The sequence below is a fragment of the Bombina bombina genome, chromosome 1 (assembly GCF_027579735.1).
Source record: "Bombina bombina isolate aBomBom1 chromosome 1, aBomBom1.pri, whole genome shotgun sequence".
In the NCBI taxonomy this organism is placed as follows: Eukaryota; Metazoa; Chordata; class Amphibia; order Anura; family Bombinatoridae; genus Bombina; species Bombina bombina.
Window position 1 is genome coordinate 572,149,770 of NC_069499.1, and position 22,406 is coordinate 572,172,175.

Sequence of the window (22,406 nt, forward strand, 5' to 3'; positions counted from 1 at the left end):
TAGTAATCTAGACTTAGATACCATGTCAGGATTCCAATATTTGAGCCACAAAGCTCTTCTAGCTAAAATAGCTAAAGACATAGATTTAACATCAATTTTGATGATATCAAAAATGGCATCACAGATAAAATGATTAGCATGTTGAAGCAAGCAAACAATGCTAGACAAATCAGGATCCATTTCCTGTTGTGCTAAACTTTCCAACCAAAAAGTTGATGCAGCTGCAACATCAGCCATAGAAATGGCAGGCCTGAGAAGATAGCCAGAATATAAATAAGCTTTCCTTAAATAAGATTCAAGTTTCCTATCTAAAGGGTCCTTAAAGGAAGTACTATCTTCCATAGGAATAGTAGTACGTTTGGCAAGAGTAGAAATAGCCCCATCAACTTTTGGGATCTTTTGCCAAAACTCCAAACTAACTGCTGGCAAAGGATACAATTTTTTAAGAAGGTATAAAAGAAGTACCAGGCCTATTCCATTTCTTAGAAACAATATCAGAAATAACATTAGGAACTGGAAAAACCTCTGGAGTAACCACAGGAGGTTTATAAACAGAATTTAAACATTTACTAGTTTTAGTATCAAGAGGACTAGTTTCCACAATATCCAATGTAATCAACACCTCTTTTAACAAGGAACGAATATACTCCATTTTAAATAAATAAGTAGATTTGTCAGTGTCAATATCTGAGGAAGGATCTTCTGAATCAGATAGATCCTCTTCAGATGAGGATAATTCAGTATGTTGTCGGTCATTTGAAATTTTATCAACTTTATGTGAAGTTTTAAAAGACCTTTTACGTTTATTAGAAGGCGGGATAGCAGACAAAGTCTTCTGAATTGCATCAGCAATAAAATCTTTTATATTCACAGGGATATCATGTACATTAGATGTTGAAGGAACAACAGGCATTGTACGATTACTGATGGATACATTCTCTGCATGTAAAAGCTTATCATGACAACTATTACATACCACAGCTGGAGATATAATCTACACAAATTTACAACAGATACACTTAGCTTTGGTAGAGCTGTTATCAGTCAGCAGGGTTCCAAAAGTGGTTTCTGAGACAGGATCAGATTGAGACATCTTGCAAATGTAAGAGAAAAAACAATATATAAAGCAAAAAAAAGGCAAGAGGCATATAGGAATGGGGTTTTAAATAATTAAATTATTTGGCGCCAAGTATGACGCACAACGCAAAATAAAAAATTTTGGCGCTAACAACAGCCGGAAATTACACACTCACGTCATTGCAGATGCAACCTGTGCAAGGAAAATTACAAATTTGCGTCACCGGACGTACCTTCGCGCCAAAAATGACGCAATAAACATCTGCATTTTGCAACCTCGTGAGCCTAATTTTGCCCACGAAAATTTCATGAAAAGGCAGTCAATTTGAAAAAAGACTATACCCCAGGTAAGAAAAATATTTTCCTAAATATGTTTTATTCCCAAATATGAAACTGATAATCTGCAAAAGGAAATATACATAAACCTGACTCATGGCAAATATAAGTACAATACATATATTTAGAACTTTATATTAACATATAAAGTGCCAAACCATAGCTGAGAGTGTCTAAAGTAATGAAAACATACTTATCGAAAGACACCCATCCACATATAGCAGATAGCCAAACCAGTACTGAAACGGTTATCTGTAGATCGTCGATCTGAAAAGGGAGGTAGGAGATTAATCTCTACAACCGGTAACAGAGAACCTATGAAAAAGATTTCCCACGAGGAAAACCATAGAATTCAATAGGTGATACTCCCTTCACATCCCTCTGACATTCACTGTACTCTGAGAGGAATCGGGCTTCAAAATGCTGAGAAGCGCATATCAACATAGAAATCTAGCACAAACTTACTTCACCACCTCCATAGGAGGCAAAGTTTGTAAAACTGAACTGTGGGTGTGGTGAAGGGTGTATTTATAGGAATTTTGAGGTTTAAGAAACTTTGCCCCACCTGGTAGGATTGTATATCCCATATGTCACTAGCTACATGAAATAAACGTGTATTTCCAGTAGAAGAAGGTTTAGGGTTCTAGACAGCTGATGCTTTGATTATAGCTTTCTAGAAACTATTTCTGTTTATATTGCAGCACGCTATGCAGGCTTTCTGGATTAAAGTAATCAGGTCCAGAATCTTGGGGAACTAACAAACAGCTACAAATAAAATTCAAAGTGCAACAAGAAAGCAAGGGGAGAAGGACATGCTTTTCTAGATCACAGCAGACTACCAAAAATGAAGCTGTTTGTGAGATTATGTATATTGGTCATGTGTCAGTTCAGAGATTAGGGGACAATGGCACTCAGGTGCAAACAAAATTAATTCAAAGTGACAATAAGTAAACAAGAGTGTCACATTTTAGTGTGGAAGAACCCAAAAGGAGATAAAATGGATGGAGTCATAAAATATGTAGTCAATACTCTGAAAGTCTAACAACCTCTCTACAACAAGTTAGGCTACATGACATCTCTACCCTCAGTTTCTTCCACTTGTCCTATCTCATCTCTCTACAGGAAGCCTTTCCACTGGAACGTCAACTATAACTCACTCAAACTGCCTTTGCTTGCCTGTCCACTGCCCTGTCACCTAGCAGTTACTCTGAAAACGTTGCCCTTTACTTTTGTTAGCAATGAGTTCTGCTAAGATCCCTAGCATATTTTTAATTGAAATCTCATATTTACTCATAGAGGTAGATTTATTAAGCAGCGGATGCTGCTTTCTACCAGCAATGTTTCTGGCTCGTCGGAAACATAAGTTAAGAAGCAGCAGTCATAAGACCGCTGCTCTTTAAATCGTCCAAATGCAATCATCCAGATATGATCGGGATGACTGACACCCCCCTGCTAGTGGCCAATTAGCCGCAAATGTGCAGGGGGACGGCATTGCACAAGCATTTCTTGTGAAATGTTGTGCAATGTTAAATGCCGACAGTTTTATTCTTCTGTGTCAATCTGAGTTCTATGTTAAAAGGACGGTGTTATGTAATTTTTAACTCCATTTTACCTGCTGGAGTGTAATCGGCCCCAAAAGTCTCCTTTACCTTTATTTTGTCATGGGAAATAGCTGCTTTTACTGTAGAAACCTCCACCTGTGCTATGCAATCTCAGTACAGGAGTACTGGCTACAGAAAAACTATGTAGACAAGAGAATTTAGAAGACATAAGATTCCCATTATGAATAGGAGAGAGAGAGACCTGTCATCTTAAAGGGTTGTTCCTGAATCAGCTTTAAATATAATTAACTAAATTACAATTAATTGCCTTAGTACACTATCCCTTTAATGCTGATGCACAACACAATTCAAGATTTGTTTTTACTTAACAACTTTTAATTGTTCTACATTCAGTCTGGTCTACCTATATTTGGGCTTATGAGTCTAAGGGGTATATTTATTATAGTGCGAGCAGACATGATACAATGTAGCGTATCATGTCTGCTGCATACGCTGTCGGCATTTATCATTGCACCAGCAGTTCTTGTGAACTGCTGGTGCAATGCCACCCCCTGCAGATTTGTGGCCAATCGACCGCTAGCAGGGGGTGTCAATCAACCCGATCGTATTTTAGACCGCTGCTTCATAACTTCTGTTTCCAGCTCGCCGGAAACAAGGGACATCAAGCTCCATTTGGAGCTTGATAAATCGCCCCATAGAGATTATTCAGAGAGAGTATCGTTTAGAGATCTGGAAGATTTTATTTGGCTTAAAAAATGGTCAAATGTCAGGTGTCTCCAGAATTTTGATGTCACAAAAAATAATTAAAGAGAACAGATTAATCCTGGACCCTAATTTCTAATAGCACACAAGTGTGTCAGGGAGAATATTGGTTGCTGGTTTCAAGTCTGTGCATATTTTATTTCTTCTGGAACTTATAAATAATAAACCATAACAAATAGTCCTATAATTTGAACAAACACTATCATTCTTTGGCACAAAGGAACTACAGTTTTTAAATATTTTTTAGAGCAGTTTGCAACTTGTTGAGTTGATTTATTAAGAAAAAATTGCATCAACTACTTCAGAAAAAAAGAAATATACTGCATTGTATCACTTCCCTTTTAAACAATGTTTCACAAGGTGTCATAATATAAACTATGTAGTTTAATTCAATCAGGACTACTGTAAAATGAAGTTATTACAACAATCTGCAAACAGGTTTTTATTTCTTTTTACCTTACCAAAAGGTTTATTTTCCTGTGCTAAATAAACCTAGCAAAGCATAACCCTGTCCTCTCTTGGGCCAATGAGGATTAATATTTATTGCTATTTTCTTGCTCGTTGGCATAGGGTTCTTGTTATATGTTATTAGGTATAAGCCAAACTATTGTATTATGTACAAATCTCACTATGAGGCATATTTAAGAAATGTCTCAGGGCATGCTCAGAGCAGGCGGACAGGGTTATGGAGCAGCGGTCTTTGTGACCGCTGCTTCTGGCAAGTCTGAAGACTCACTAGAAACAGGGGCCGTCAAGTTCCTTTCGGAGCTTGATAGATAGGCCCCTATGAGTAACTGTTACTGTTGTAGCACCCTGTTCAATGCCATGAAATATGGTGGACATTTACAAATGAATTACAATTTATAAATAAATAATTACCAGAATAGATATAGTTTGGTTATTTAATGATAAACCTATTATAGAGTTTATGAGCAAATACTCTACTGCCAAATCAAAATGCCTTTTCTTAAAGGTAGAAATTTGCTGAATCGTATTCACATTTTCCATGTAGTTCAAATAATCACACTACAGTAACCCTTTCCCTCCCTTTAAAATAGAGTTGGGGATATATAAACAATATATTCTACTTAAGTTGCTCCCTAAAGCACACTCAGAATAATATGAAGATAGATCACTCTTAAGATCCTTATTAATTATAGCAATATCTACCATCAGCGTAATAATTGTATTGCAACGTTTCCTATATTTCTTGGATAAAGCAGCCCGTTGCCTTGAGGTACCTTTTCTCACCTGACTGGCTCATCAAGTAATACAACTCCATACTGTACTGGGATTTTCATATTAGATAAATGTTTGTGGGCTGACAATGCTAAATGTGCTTGTTAGTGGCAACATCTCTTGACATAAGTGGGTTGGAATGCCAGGAAGAATCTAATAAACCAGGAGTGTAAATAAGTACAGAATATGTGATGATACCAATAAGGCTAACATTTAAAGTAGCCTTATTGTAGCATTTATTTTTTTAAATAACTGCACTAGGCAGTTTTTGAGGGCTAAAGTTGGCAGATGTGGGATGTTAGAAAAAAAAGGGCACTGAAAAGTGCCTTTAGATTGCGGTCTATGCGAGCTGTATATTCCCAGTAAATATATATGTATATGCTTATATACATACATATTTATATATATATGTGTGTGTGTTAATATGTGTATATACACGTATAAACACATAACTATATATGTATATAAGCATATACAACAGTATAGAACAACCATCCACTCCTTCAGTATAAATAAAAGAAGAACTTTATTCGGTACATCTTAAAAACATATTAATATTATAAGTATATACATACAGATTTACAATTTGCTGCCATCGCTGCACGGCTTAACCCCTCTGCTGCGCTAGTTCTCATGCCGTGTTTTACAGCATGAGAACGAGGCTCCCATTGGAGCCTATAGATGTGTGCTCTATTGAGCGCATAGATTCCTAGCGTTCGCATTGCGGGTCACTTTATACCAGTGCACAATTCCAGGTATTATGGGTGGAGCACAAATATTATGAGTGGAGTACAAAAGCGCAATTTTGCGCTCCACTCATAATCTGGGATAAGAAACCTAAACATTTTCTTTTGTGATTCAGAGAGAACATACCATTTTAGAAAAGATTCCAATTTACTTCTATTATCAAATTTGCTTCGTTCCCATGATAATCTGTGCTCCAGAAACGGACTGGCTCCTAAGCATACATCACTGCATTTCAACAAAAGACAACAAGAGGACGAATAGAAATTGAAAATAGAAGTAAATTAGAAAGTTGTTTAAAATCGCATGTTCTATCAGAATCATGAACAAAAAAATCTTGGGTTTCATAGCCATTTATATAAAATACTATTATAACTAATTATGGATTAAACAATCGAAAGCTATCAAGGAAACAAGGAAGAGAACTATTGCGGATAACATTTGAGACAGTTGTGACTGCCTTAAATTAAATGAGACTTCCTGTTTGGTCAATAATTTAGTTGTAGATTCACTAACAGCCTTGTCTGTCTCTGCATGTTATCATAATTATTATTATTATTCACCTAGATTACAAGTTTTGCCTTGCGGCTTGTAACGCTGAAAATATGGCATTTTCAGCGTTAAAGAGCACCGCAGCTATTACAAGTGTTGTCGGTATAGCTGTACCGCACACCTTTTAGCCTGTAACGTAACGTACAGCAGTCCCGCACACAAAAAAATTACGTTTTTTCATGGGTCTCCCATAGTACTGGTATTACGAGTTTTGCGGTGAGGTTAAAAAGTGAGTGTTACAGTATAAAACGACCGATCCGTACCACCATCTAAAGTCAGTAGCTATGAGTTTTACGCTACAAAGCTGTAACATAAAACTCATAACTAAAGTGTTACAAAGTACATTAAACACCCATAAACTACCTATTAACCCCTAAACCGCCGCCCACCCGCATCACAAACACTATTTGAATATTAATAACCCCTAATCTGCCATCTGCCCACATCGCCGCTATAATAAACCTATTAACCCCTAAACCACAAGCCCCCCACAACGAAATACACTAAAATAAACTATTAACCCCTAAACTGAAAGCCCCCCACAACGAAATAAACTAATTTAAACAGGAAACCCCTAAACCTAACGACCCCCTACCTTTATATTAAAATTACAATTTCCCTATCTTAAATTAAATTAAAATTTACCTGTCAAATTAAAAAAAATAATTTTAACTAACAATTAAACTATTATAATTATTAAACTAAAATTAAACTAACTACCAATTAAATAAAATTAAACTATCAATAAAAAAAATCTTAACACTACTAAATTATAAAAAATCCCACTAAATTACGAAAAATAACAAACAGATTATCAAAAATAAAAAAGAATTACACCTAATCTAATAGCCCTATCAAAATATAAAGCCCCCCAAAATAAAAAAAAAACCCATAGCCTACAATAATCAGCTCTTTTACCTGTAAAAAAAATACAAACACCCCCCCAACAGTAAAACCCGCCACTCTAAAATAACCTAAGTTAACCATTGCCCTGAAAAGGGCATTTGAATGGGCATTGCCCTTAAAAGGGCATTTAGCTCTTTTACTGCCCAGACCCTACACTAAAAAAAAAAAAACACCCAAAAAACCCTTAAAAAAACATAACACTAACCCCTGACGATCCACTTACAGTGGTTGAAGTCCCGCTTGAAGGGCCTTCATCCAGGCGGCCTCTTCGATCTTCATCCAGCCGGCACGGAGCGGGTCCATCCTGAAGACATCCGGCACGGAGCATCCTCTTCATACGGTCGCTGCCGTACACTGAATCGTCAATGCAAGGGACGCGATTCAAGATGGCGTCCCTTGCATTCCTATTGGCTGAAATTTTTGAATCAACCAATAGGAATTAGGGCTGCTAAAATCATATTGGCTATTCTAATCAGCCAATAGGATTTAAGCAGCTCTCATTCTATTGGCTAATTCGAATACAACCATATCGCCCGCAAAAGGCGTATGTTTGAAAACTTGTAATGGCAGCGCTATAGGAAATTAAATAACGTTACTTTTGTTGCATTTGTTAATTTCTCTATAGCGCTCAAAACTGGTAATCTAGGTGATTATTATTTATTGGTAAAGCTCCATATTCCATGGTAGTGGTTATTTTACATAACCTTGCACAAAAGTCCCCTTGTCTCTCCATTATTTAGTAAACAGACACAGTAAAATTGCATAGTAGCTGGAGTGACTGGTGAGGCAATTAGTGAATCTAAGCACATAGGGGTGATTATTAGTAGTTATGTTTCTTGAAAAAATATAATCTGCGGATCTCACTTAGGCCCGATGATCGAAAGTACTATGAGGTGGCAAAATATTCTAAAGGATTAGTCGCTATGTCGAGCGAGCCTGTCAAAATATTCCAAGCTCCCAACATTGCAGAGAGGCGTTTACTATACATGTCATTGGTGGGCGATGCTGGCTACAGATAACACCCAGCATCCCTGCCCATATTAGCGTTTTATAGTAAAAGGATTCTTTGAAATATAACTACCATGCCTAACTACTAAAACTAATACCTCTAAACCTAAGTACCCCATGATCGCAAACTAACACTACACTAATAAATATCTAAACCGCCACATACCATCTGCAAGTATCAAAACTATTAACCCCTATACTGCCACTAGCCCACCGCAAGTACTATCCTATTAACCCCTATACCCAACATACTCACCACAAGTATCTAAACTATTAACCCCTATAATGCTACTTGCCCACCGCAAGTACTATTCTATTAACCCCTATACCGCCACATACTCACCGCAAGTATCTAAACTAGGGGTGTCAGCTCTACTCTAGCTAACACCTAACTAACACCCCCACTAAACTAAACACCCCTTTAAACTAAACCCCCTAAGTTACAAAAAAAAAAATGTAAGTTACAAAAAATAATAAACAACAGTATTCAAAATAAAAAACCCACCATTATACCTAACAATAGTCTACATGCCCCATAAAATAAAAAAAACCTACCCAAAACAAAAAAAAAATAACCCCAACAATAAAAAAATTACAATAGCCCTGAAAAGGCTGCTTCATTATTACTGTACATGCAAAATACTAAATCAAATAAGACAATTATTTCTAAGAATAAATGCCTATGACCTAACAAATTAGTTGAAGATCACAAAAATGTCTTCACATTAGGATACAATGGCCCAGATTACGAGTTTTGCGTTAGAGGCTGTGCGGTGCTAACGAGCAGTTTTCCCTCACTGCTCACTTACCTGCAGCGCTGGTATTACGAGTTTTTACAAACCAGGCATTAAAAGAAAAGAAGTGAGCGTTGAGCAAAATTTTGCTCCTTACCGCACTCCAATACCAGCGCTGCATACGTTAGCGGTGAGCTGGTGTAAGGTGCTTGTGCACGATTTCCCCATAGGGATCAATGGGGAGAGCCAGCTGAAAAAAAGTCTAACACCTGCAAAAAAGCAGCGTAAAACTCCTTAACGCAGCCCCATTTATTCCTATGGGGAAATACATTTTATGTCTACACCTAACACACTAACATGAACCCCGAGTCTAAACACCCCTAATCTTACACTTATTAACCCCTAATCTGCCGCCCCGACATCGCTGACACCTACATTATAATTATTAACCCCTAATCTGCCGCTCCGGACACCGCCGCCACCTACATTATACTTATGAACCCCTAATCTGCTGCCCCCAACATCGCCGAACCCTACATTATATTTATTAACCCCTACTCTGCCGCCCCCAATGTCGCCGCCACCTACCTACACTTATTAACCTCTAATCTGCTGCCCCCAATGTTGCCGCAACTATAATAAACATATTAACCCCTAAACCACCACACTCCCACCTCGCAAACATTAGTTAAATATAATTAAACCCTAATCTGCCGGCCCTAATATCGCCGTCACCTACCTACATTTATTAGCCCCTAATCTGCCGCCCCCAACATCGCTGCCACTATATTAAAGTTATTAACCCCTAAACCTAAGTCTAACCCTAAACCTAACACCCCCTAACTTAAATATAATTAAAAGAAATCTAAATAAATATTCCTATCATTAACTAAATTATTCCTATTTAAAACTAAATACTTACCTGTAAAATAAACCCTAAGATAGCTACAATATAACTAATAGTTACACTGTAGCTAGCTTAGGATTTATTTTTATTTTACAGGCAAGTTTGTATTTATTTTAACTAGGTAGAATAGTTATTAAATAGTTATTAACTATTTCATAACTACCTAGCTAAAATAAATACAAAAGTACCTGTAAAATAAAATCTAAACTAAGTTACAATTACACCTAACACTACACTATAATTAAATAATTCCCTAAATTAAATACAATTAAATACAATTAAAGGGACACTGTACACAATTTTTTTCTTTTGTGATTCAGATAGAGCATGACATTTTAAGCAACTTTCTAATTTACTCCTATTATCAAATTTTCTTCATTCTCTTGGTATCTTTATTTGAACTGCAAAAATGTAAGTTTAGATGCCGGCCCATTTTTGGTGAACAACCTGGGTTGTCCTTGCTGATTGGTGGATAAATTCATCCACCAATAAAAAAAGTGCTGTCCAGAGTACTGAAACAAAAAAAAACTTAGATGCCTTCTTATTCAAATAAAGATAGCAAGAGAACAAAGAAAAAATGATAATAGGAGTAAATTAGAAAGTTGTTAAAAATTGCATGCTCTATCTCAATCACAAAAGAAAACATTTGGGTTCAGTGTCCCTTTAAATAAAATTAGCTAAAGTACAAAAAAACCCCACTAAATTACAGAAAATAATAAACAAATTACAAGATTTTTAAACTAATTACACCTAATCTAATCCCCCTAACAAAATAAAAAGCCCCCCCAAAATATAAAAGACCTACCCTACACTAAATTACAAATAGCCCTTAAAAGGGCCTTTTGTGGGGCATTGCCCCAAAGTAATCAGCTCTTTTACCTGTAAAAAAAATTACAAATCCCCCCAACATTAAAACCTACCACCCACACAACCAACCCTACTCTAAAACCCACCCAATACCCCCTTAAAAAAAAATAACACTAACCCCTTGAAGATCACCTTACCGGGAGACGTCTTCACCCAACCGGGCCGAAGTCCTCAACAAAGCCGGGAGAAGTCTTCATCCAAACCGGGCAAAGTGGTCCTCCAGACGGGCAAAAGTCTTCAACCAGACGGCATCTTCTATCTTCATCCATCCGGCACGGAGCGGGTCCATCTTCAAGACATCCGACGTGGAGCATCCTCTTCATCCGTTGGCTAACACTGAATGAAGGTTCCTTTAAATGACGTCATCCAATATGGCGTCCCTTCAATTCCGATTTCAGCCAATCGGAATTAAGGTAGAAAAAATCCTATTGGCTGATGCAATTGGATTGAACTTCAATCCTATTGGCTGATTGCATTTTGTTAGGGGGATTAGATTAGGTGTATTTAGTTTAAAAATCTTGTAATTTGTTTATTATTTTCTGTAATTTAGTTGTTTTTTTTTGTACTTTAGCTAATTTTATTTAATTGTATTCAATTGTATTTAATTTATGGAATTAATTTAATTATAGTGTAGTGTTAGGTGTTAGTGTAACTTAGGTTAGGTTTTATTTTACAGGTCAATTTGTATTTATTTTAGCTAGAAAGTTATTAAATAGTTAATAACTATTTAATAACCATTGTACCTAGTTAAAATAAATACAAACTTGCCTGTAAAATAAAAATAAACCCTAAGCTAGCTACAATGTAACTATTAGTTATATTGTAGCTAGCTTAGGGTTTATTTTATAGGTAAGTATTTAGTTTTAAATAGGAATAATTTAGTTAATGATAATATTTATTTAGGTTTCTTTTAATTATATTTAAGTTAGGGGGTTAGGGTTAGACTTAGATTTAATAACTTTAGTATAGTAGCGGCGACGTTGGGGGGCGGCAGATTAGGGGTTAATAAATGTAGGTAGGTGTCGGCGATGTTAGGGATGGCAGATTAGGGGTTAATAATATTTAACTAATGTTTGCGAGGTGGGAGTGTGGCAGTTTAGGGGTTAATATATTTATTATAGTGGGGGCAATGTCCGGTTAGGCAGTTTAGGGGTTAATTTTTTTTTTAGTATTTGCGATGCAGGAGGGCATCGGTTTAGGGGTTAATAGGTAGTTTATGGGTGTTAGTGTACTTTTTAGCACTTAAGTTAAGAGTTTTATGCTACGTAGTGTAAAACTCTTAACTACTGACTTTAGAATGCGGTACCAGTCTTGACAGGAGAGGGTCTACTGCTCACTTTTTGGCAGACTCTTAATACCGGCGCTATGCAAGTCCCATTGAAAAAAAAGGATACGCAATTTACATAAGTGGATTTGCGGTATTTCCAAGTCTGGCAAAAAAAGTGAGCGGTGAGAGTGTACCTTCAAGATTCGTAATACCAGCGGGCGTTAAAAAGCAGCGTTAGAACCGGCTAACGCTGCTTTTTAAGCCTAACGCAAAACTCGTAATCTAGCCGAATATTTTTTTTACTATGATTAGATGGCAGTATAAATTTGCAAAATGGCAGGTTTAATCATGGTGGGTACACAGCCAGACTGAGACATGCCCCTGCACAAAGGTGATGAAATAAAGATATGTGGAAGTCAAAATTATACTTTAATTATTTAGACAGAGCCTGCAATTTCCTTGTATTATAAAATGTACTTTGACCTCTTGATATCCTTTGTTGAAAATCATACATATTTCCCAGAGCAGCAAAGAGCTAGTTGGTGATTGGTGGCTGTGCAAATATGCCTCTTGTCATTAGCGCACCATATGTGTTCAGCTAGCTCCCACTAATGCATTACTGCACTGGAGCTGACTATTTATTTAACTCCTTTGTAGTGGTTAAACACAAGCAATAGTGCAACAACACATTACAGCATTTTCATTTTGCACTTTTATGTCAATTTAACGCCACAAAATGTCACACACTCAAAACTTATAAACTATTTTAAACAAATACCAATAAACAAATTCATACATATTATCATACTCATGCACATTATCATACTCACACACATTATTATACTCACACACATTACTTTACTCACACACATTATTATACTCACAAACATAATCATACTCACACACATTATTATACTCACACACATTATCATACTCACACACATTATCATACTCACAAACATTATCATACTCACACACAATATTATACTCACACACATTATTATACTCACACACATTACCTTACTCACACACATTATCTTACTCACACGCATTATTATACTCACACACATTATTATACTCACACACATTACCTTACTCACACACATTATTATACTCACAAACATAATCATACTCACACACATTATTATACTCACACACATTATCATACTCACACACATTATCATACTCACACAAATTATCATACACACATTATCATACTCACACACATTATCATACTCATGCACATTATCATACTCACACACATTTTCATACTCACACACATAATCATAATCATACTCACACACATTATCATACTCACACACATTATCATACTCACACACATTATCATACTTACACACATTATCATACTCACACACATTATCATACTCACACATGTTATCATACTCACACACATAATTATACTCATGCACGTTATCATACTCACACACATTATTATACCCATGCACATTATCATACTCACACACATTATTATACTCACACAGATTATACTCACGCACATTATCATACTCACACACATAATCATACTCACACACATTATCATACTCACACATAAATGCATGTTATCATACTCACACACATTATTATACTCACGCACGTTATCATACTCACACACAGTATAATACTCACACACATTATCATACTCACACAAATTATTATACTCACACACGTTATCATACTCACGCATATTATCATACTCATACACATAATCATACTCACGCACACTATCATATTCACACACAATATTATACTCACACACATTATTATACTCACACACATTACCTTACTCACACACATTATTATACTCACAAACATAATCATACTCACACACATTATTATACTCACACACATTATGATATTCACACACATTATCATACACACGTTATCATACACACATTATCATACTCACGCACATTATCATACTCACACACATTATCATACTCACACACATAATCATACTCATGCACATTATCATACTCACACACATGATTATACAGTACTCACATATTATCATACTAACACACGTTATCATACTCACACACATTATTATACTCATACACATAATCATACTCACGCACACTATCATATTCACACACAATATTATACTCACACACATTATTATACTCACACACATTACCTTACTCACACACATTATTATACTCACAAACATAATCATACTCACACACATTATCATACTCACACACATTATCATACTCACACACATTATTATACTCACACACATTATCATACTCACACACATTATTATACTCACACACATTATCATACTCACACACATTATTATACTTACACAAATTATCATACTCACACACGTTATCATACTCACGCACATTATTATACTTACGCACATTATTATACTCACGCACGTTATCATACTCACACAAATTATCATACTCACATACGTTATCATACTCACACACGTTATCATACTCACCCACATTATTATACTCACGCACATTATCATACTCACACACATAATCATACTGACACAAATTATCATACTCACACACGTTATCATACTCATGCACATTATTATACTCAGGCACACTATTATACCCACGCACGTTATCATACTCACACACATAATCATACTCACACACGATATCATACTCACGCACATTATTATACTCACGCACGTTATCATACTCACACACATAATCATACTCACACACATTATCATACTCACACACATTATCATACTCAAACACATTATTATACTCACACACATTATCATACTCACACACATTATTATACTCACACAAATTATCATACTCACACACGTTATCATACTCACGCACGTTATCATACTCACACAAATTATCATACACACACACACGTTATCATACTCACACACGTTATCATACTCACACACATTATTATACTCACGCAGGTTATCATACTCACACACATAATCATACTCACACACATTATCATACTCACACACATTATCATACTCATGCACATTATCATACTCACACACATTTTCATACTCACACACATAATCATAATCATACTCACACACATTATCATACTCACACACATTATCATACTCACACACATTATCATACTCACACACATTATCATACTCACACACATTATCATACTCACACATGTTATCATACTCACACACATAATTATACTCATGCACGTTATCATACTCACACACATTATTATACCCATGCACATTATCATACTCACACACATTATTATACTCACACAGATTATACTCACGCACATTATCATACTCACACACATAATCATACTCACATACATTATCATACTCACACATAAATGCATGTTATCATACTCACACACATTATTATACTCACGCACGTTATCATACTCACACACAGTATAATACTCACACACATTATCATACTCACACAAATTATTATACTCACACACGTTATCATACTCACGCATATTATCATACTCATACACATAATCATACTCACGCACACTATCATATTCACACACAATATTATACTCACACACATTATTATACTCACACACATTACCTTACTCACACACATTATTATACTCACAAACATAATCATACTCACACACATTATTATACTCACACACATTATGATATTCACACACATTATCATACACACGTTATCATACACACATTATCATACTCACGCACATTATCATACTCACACACATTATCATACTCACACACATAATCATACTCATGCACATTATCATACTCACACACATGATTATACAGTACTCACATATTATCATACTAACACACGTTATCATACTCACACACATTATTATACTCATACACATAATCATACTCACGCACACTATCATATTCACACACAATATTATACTCACACACATTATTATACTCACACACATTACCTTACTCACACACATTATTATACTCACAAACATAATCATACTCACACACATTATCATACTCACACACATTATCATACTCACACACATTATCATACTCACACACATTATTATACTCACACACATTATCATACTCACACACATTATTATACTCACACAAATTATCATACTCACACACGTTATCATACTCACGCACATTATTATACTCACACACATTATTATACTCACGCACGTTATCATACTCACACAAATTATCATACTCACACACGTTATCATACTCACACACGTTATCATACTCACCCACATTATTATACTCACGCACATTATCATACTCACACACATAATCATACTCACACAAATTATCATACTCACACACGTTATCATACTCATGCACATTATTATACTCAGGCACACTATTATACCCACGCACGTTATCATACTCACACACATAATCATACTCACACACGATATCATACTCACGCACATTATTATACTCACGCACGTTATCATACTCACACACATAATCATACTCACACACATTATCATACTCACACACATTATCATACTCACACACATTATTATACTCACACACATTATCATACTCACACACATTATTATACTCACACAAATTATCATACTCACACACGTTATCATACTCACGCACGTTATCATACTCACACAAATGATCATACACACACACACGTTATCATACTCACACACGTTATCATACTCACACACATTATTATACTCACGCAGGTTATCATACTCACACACATAATCATACTCACACATATTATCATACTCACACACGTTATCATACTCACACACGTTATCATACTCACCCACATTATTATACTCACGCACATTATTATACTCAAGCACGTTATCATACTCACACACATTATCATACTCACACAAATTATCATACTCACACACGTTATCATACTCACACACATTATCATACTCACACACATTATCCTACTCACGCACATTATCATACTCACACACATTTTCATACTCACACACATTATCATACTCACACACATTATTATACTCACACACATCATACTCACACACATTATTATACTTACACAAATTATCATACTTACACACGTTATCATACTCACGCACATTATTATACTCACACACATTACTTTACTCACACACATTATTATACTCACAAACATAATCATACTCACACACATTATTATACTCACACACATTATCATACTCACACACATTATCATACTCACAAACATTATCATACTCACACACAATATTATACTCACACACATTATTATACTCACACACATTACCTTACTCACACACATTATCTTACTCACACGCATTATTATACTCACACACATTATTATACTCACACACATTACCTTACTCACACACATTATTATACTCACAAACATAATCATACTCACACACATTATTATACTCACACACATTATCATACTCACACACATTATCATACTCACACAAATTATCATACACACATTATCATACTCACACACATTATCATACTCATGCACATTATCATACTCACACACATTTTCATACTCACACACATAATCATAATCATACTCACACACATTATCATACTCACACACATTATCATACTCACACACATTATCATACTTACACACATTATCATACTCACACACATTATCATACTCACACATGTTATCATACTCACACACATAATTATACTCATGCACGTTATCATACTCACACACATTATTATACCCATGCACATTATCATACTCACACACATTATTATACTCACACAGATTATACTCACGCACATTATCATACTCACACACATAATCATACTCACATACATTATCATACTCACACATAAATGCATGTTATCATACTCACACACATTATTATACTCACGCACGTTATCATACTCACACACAGTATAATACTCACACACATTATCATACTCACACAAATTATTATACTCACACACGTTATCATACTCACGCATATTATCATACTCATACACATAATCATACTCACGCACACTATCATATTCACACACAATATTATACTCACACACATTATTATACTCACACACATTACCTTACTCACACACATTATTATACTCACAAACATAATCATACTCACACACATTATTATACTCACACACATTATGATATTCACACACATTATCATACACACGTTATCATACACACATTATCATACTCACGCACATTATCATACTCACACACATTATCATACTCACACACATAATCATACTCATGCACATTATCATACTCACACACATGATTATACAGTACTCACATATTATCATACTAACACACGTTATCATACTCACACACATTATTATACTCATACACATAATCATACTCACGCACACTATCATATTCACACACAATATTATACTCACACACATTATTACACTCACACACATTACCTTACTCACACACATTATTATACTCACAAACATAATCATACTCACACACATTATCATACTCACACACATTATCATACTCACACACATTATTATACTCACACACATTATCATATTCACACACATTATTATACTCACACACATTATCATACTCACACACATTATTATACTTACACAAATTATCATACTCACACACGTTATCATACTCACGCACATTATTATACTTACGCACATTATTATACTCACGCACGTTATCATACTCACACAAATTATCATACTCACATACGTTATCATACTCACACACGTTATCATACTCACCCACATTATTATACTCACGCACATTATCATACTCACACACATAATCATACTGACACAAATTATCATACTCACACACGTTATCATACTCATGCACATTATTATACTCAGGCACACTATTATACCCACGCACGTTATCATACTCACACACATAATCATACTCACACACGATATCATACTCACACACATTATTATACTCACGCACGTTATCATACTCACACACATAATCATACTCACACACATTATCATACTCACACACATTATCATACTCAAACACATTATTATACTCACACACATTATCATACTCACACACATTATTATACTCACACAAATTATCATACTCACACACGTTATCATACTCACGCACGTTATCATACTCACACAAATTATCATACACACACACACGTTATCATACTCACACACGTTATCATACTCACACACATTATTATACTCACGCAGGTTATCATACTCACACACATAATCATACTCACACACATTATCATACTCACACACATTATCATACTCACACACATTATCATACTCATGCACATTATCATACTCACACACATTTTCATACTCACACACATAATCATAATCATACTCACACACATTATCATACTCACACACATTATCATACTCACACACATTATCATACTTACACACATTATCATACTCACACACATTATCATACTCACACATGTTATCATACTCACACACATAATTATACTCATGCACGTTATCATACTCACACACATTATTATACCCATGCACATTATCATACTCACACACATTATTATACTCACACAGATTATACTCACGCACATTATCATACTCACACACATAATCATACTCACACACATTATCATACTCACACATAAATGCATGTTATCATACTCACACACATTATTATACTCACGCACGTTATCATACTCACACACAGTATAATACTCACACACATTATCATACTCACACAAATTATTATACTCACACACATTATCATACTCACACACATTATCATACTCATACACATAATCATACTCACGCACACTATCATATTCACACACAATATTATACTCACACACATTATTATACTCACACACATTACCTTACTCACACACATTATTATACTCACAAACATAATCATACTCACACACATTATTATACTCACACACATTATCATACTCACACACATTATCATACACACGTTATCATACACACATTATCATACTCACGCACATTATCATACTCACACACATTATCATACTCACACACATAATCATACTCATGCACATTATCATACTCACACACATGATTATACAGTACTCACATATTATCATACTAACACACGTTATCATACTCACACACATTATTATACTCATACACATAATCATACTCACGCACACTATCATATTCACACACAATATTATACTCACACACATTATTACACTCACACACATTACCTTACTCACACACATTATTATACTCACAAACATAATCATACTCACACACATTATCATACTCACACACATTATCATACTCACACACATTATCATACTCACACACATTATTATACTCACACACATTATCATACTCACACACATTATTATACTTACACAAATTATCATACTTACACACGTTATCATACTCACGCACATTATTATACTTACGCACATTATTATACTCACGCACGTTATCATACTCACACAAATTATCATACTCACACACGTTATCATACTCACACACGTTATCATACTCACCCACATTATTATACTCACGCACATTATCATACTCACACACATAATCATACTCACACAAATTATCATACTCACACACGTTATCATACTCATGCACATTATTATACTCAGGCACACTATTATACCCACGCACGTTATCATACTCACACACATAATCATACTCACACACGATATCATACTCACGCACATTATTATACTCACGCACGTTATCATACTCACACACATAATCATACTCACACACATTATCATACTCACACACATTATCATACTCAAACACATTATTATACTCACACACATTATCATACTCACACACATTATTATACTCACACAAATTATCATACTCACACACGTTATCATACTCACGCACGTTATCATACTCACACAAATGATCATACACACACACACGTTATCATACTCACACACGTTATCATACTCACACACATTATTATACTCACGCAGGTTATCATACTCACACACATAATCATACTCACACATATTATCATACTCACACACGTTATCATACTCACACACGTTATCATACTCACCCACATTATTATACTCACGCACATTATTATACTCAAGCACGTTATCATACTCACACACATTATCATACTCACACAAATTATCATACTCACACACGTTATCATACTCACACACATTATCATACTCACACACATTATCCTACTCACGCACATTATCATACTCACACACATTTTCATACTCACACACATTATCATACTCACACACATTATTATACTCACACACATTATCATACTCACACACATTATTATACTTACACAAATTATCATACTTACACACGTTATCATACTCACGCACATTATTATACTTACGCACATTATTATACTCACGCACGTTATCATACTCACACAAATTATCATACTCACACACGTTATCATACTCACACACGTTATCATACTCACCCACATTATTATACTCACGCACATTATCATACTCACACACATAATCATACTCACACAAATTATCATACTCACACACGTTATCATACTCATGCACATTATTATACTCAGGCACACTATTATACCCACGCACGTTATCATACTCACACACATAATCATACTCACACACGATATCATACTCACGCACATTATTATACTCACGCACGTTATCATACTCACACACATAATCATACTCACACACATTATCATACTCACACACATTATCATACTCAAACACATTATTATACTCACACACATTATCATACTCACACACATTATTATACTCACACAAATTATCATACTCACACACGTTATCATACTCACGCACGTTATCATACTCACACAAATTATCATACACACACACACGTTATCATACTCACACACGTTATCATACTCACACACATTATTATACTCACGCAGGTTATCATACTCACACACATAATCATACTCACACACATTATCATACTCACACACATTATCATACTCACACACATTATCATACTCATGCACATTATCATACTCACACACATTTTCATACTCACACACATAATCATAATCATACTCACACACATTATCATACTCACACACATTATCATACTCACACACATTATCATACTTACACACATTATCATACTCACACACATTATCATACTCACACATGTTATCATACTCACACACATAATTATACTCATGCACGTTATCATACTCACACACATTATTATACCCATGCACATTATCATACTCACACACATTATTATACTCACACAGATTATACTCACGCACATTATCATACTCACACACATAATCATACTCACGTACATTATCATACTCACACATAAATGCATGTTATCATACTCACACACATTATTATACTCACGCACGTTATCATACTCACACACAGTATAATACTCACACACATTATCATACTCACACAAATTATTATACTCACACACGTTATCATACTCACGCATATTATCATACTCATACACATAATCATACTCACGCACACTATCATATTCACACACAATATTATACTCACACACA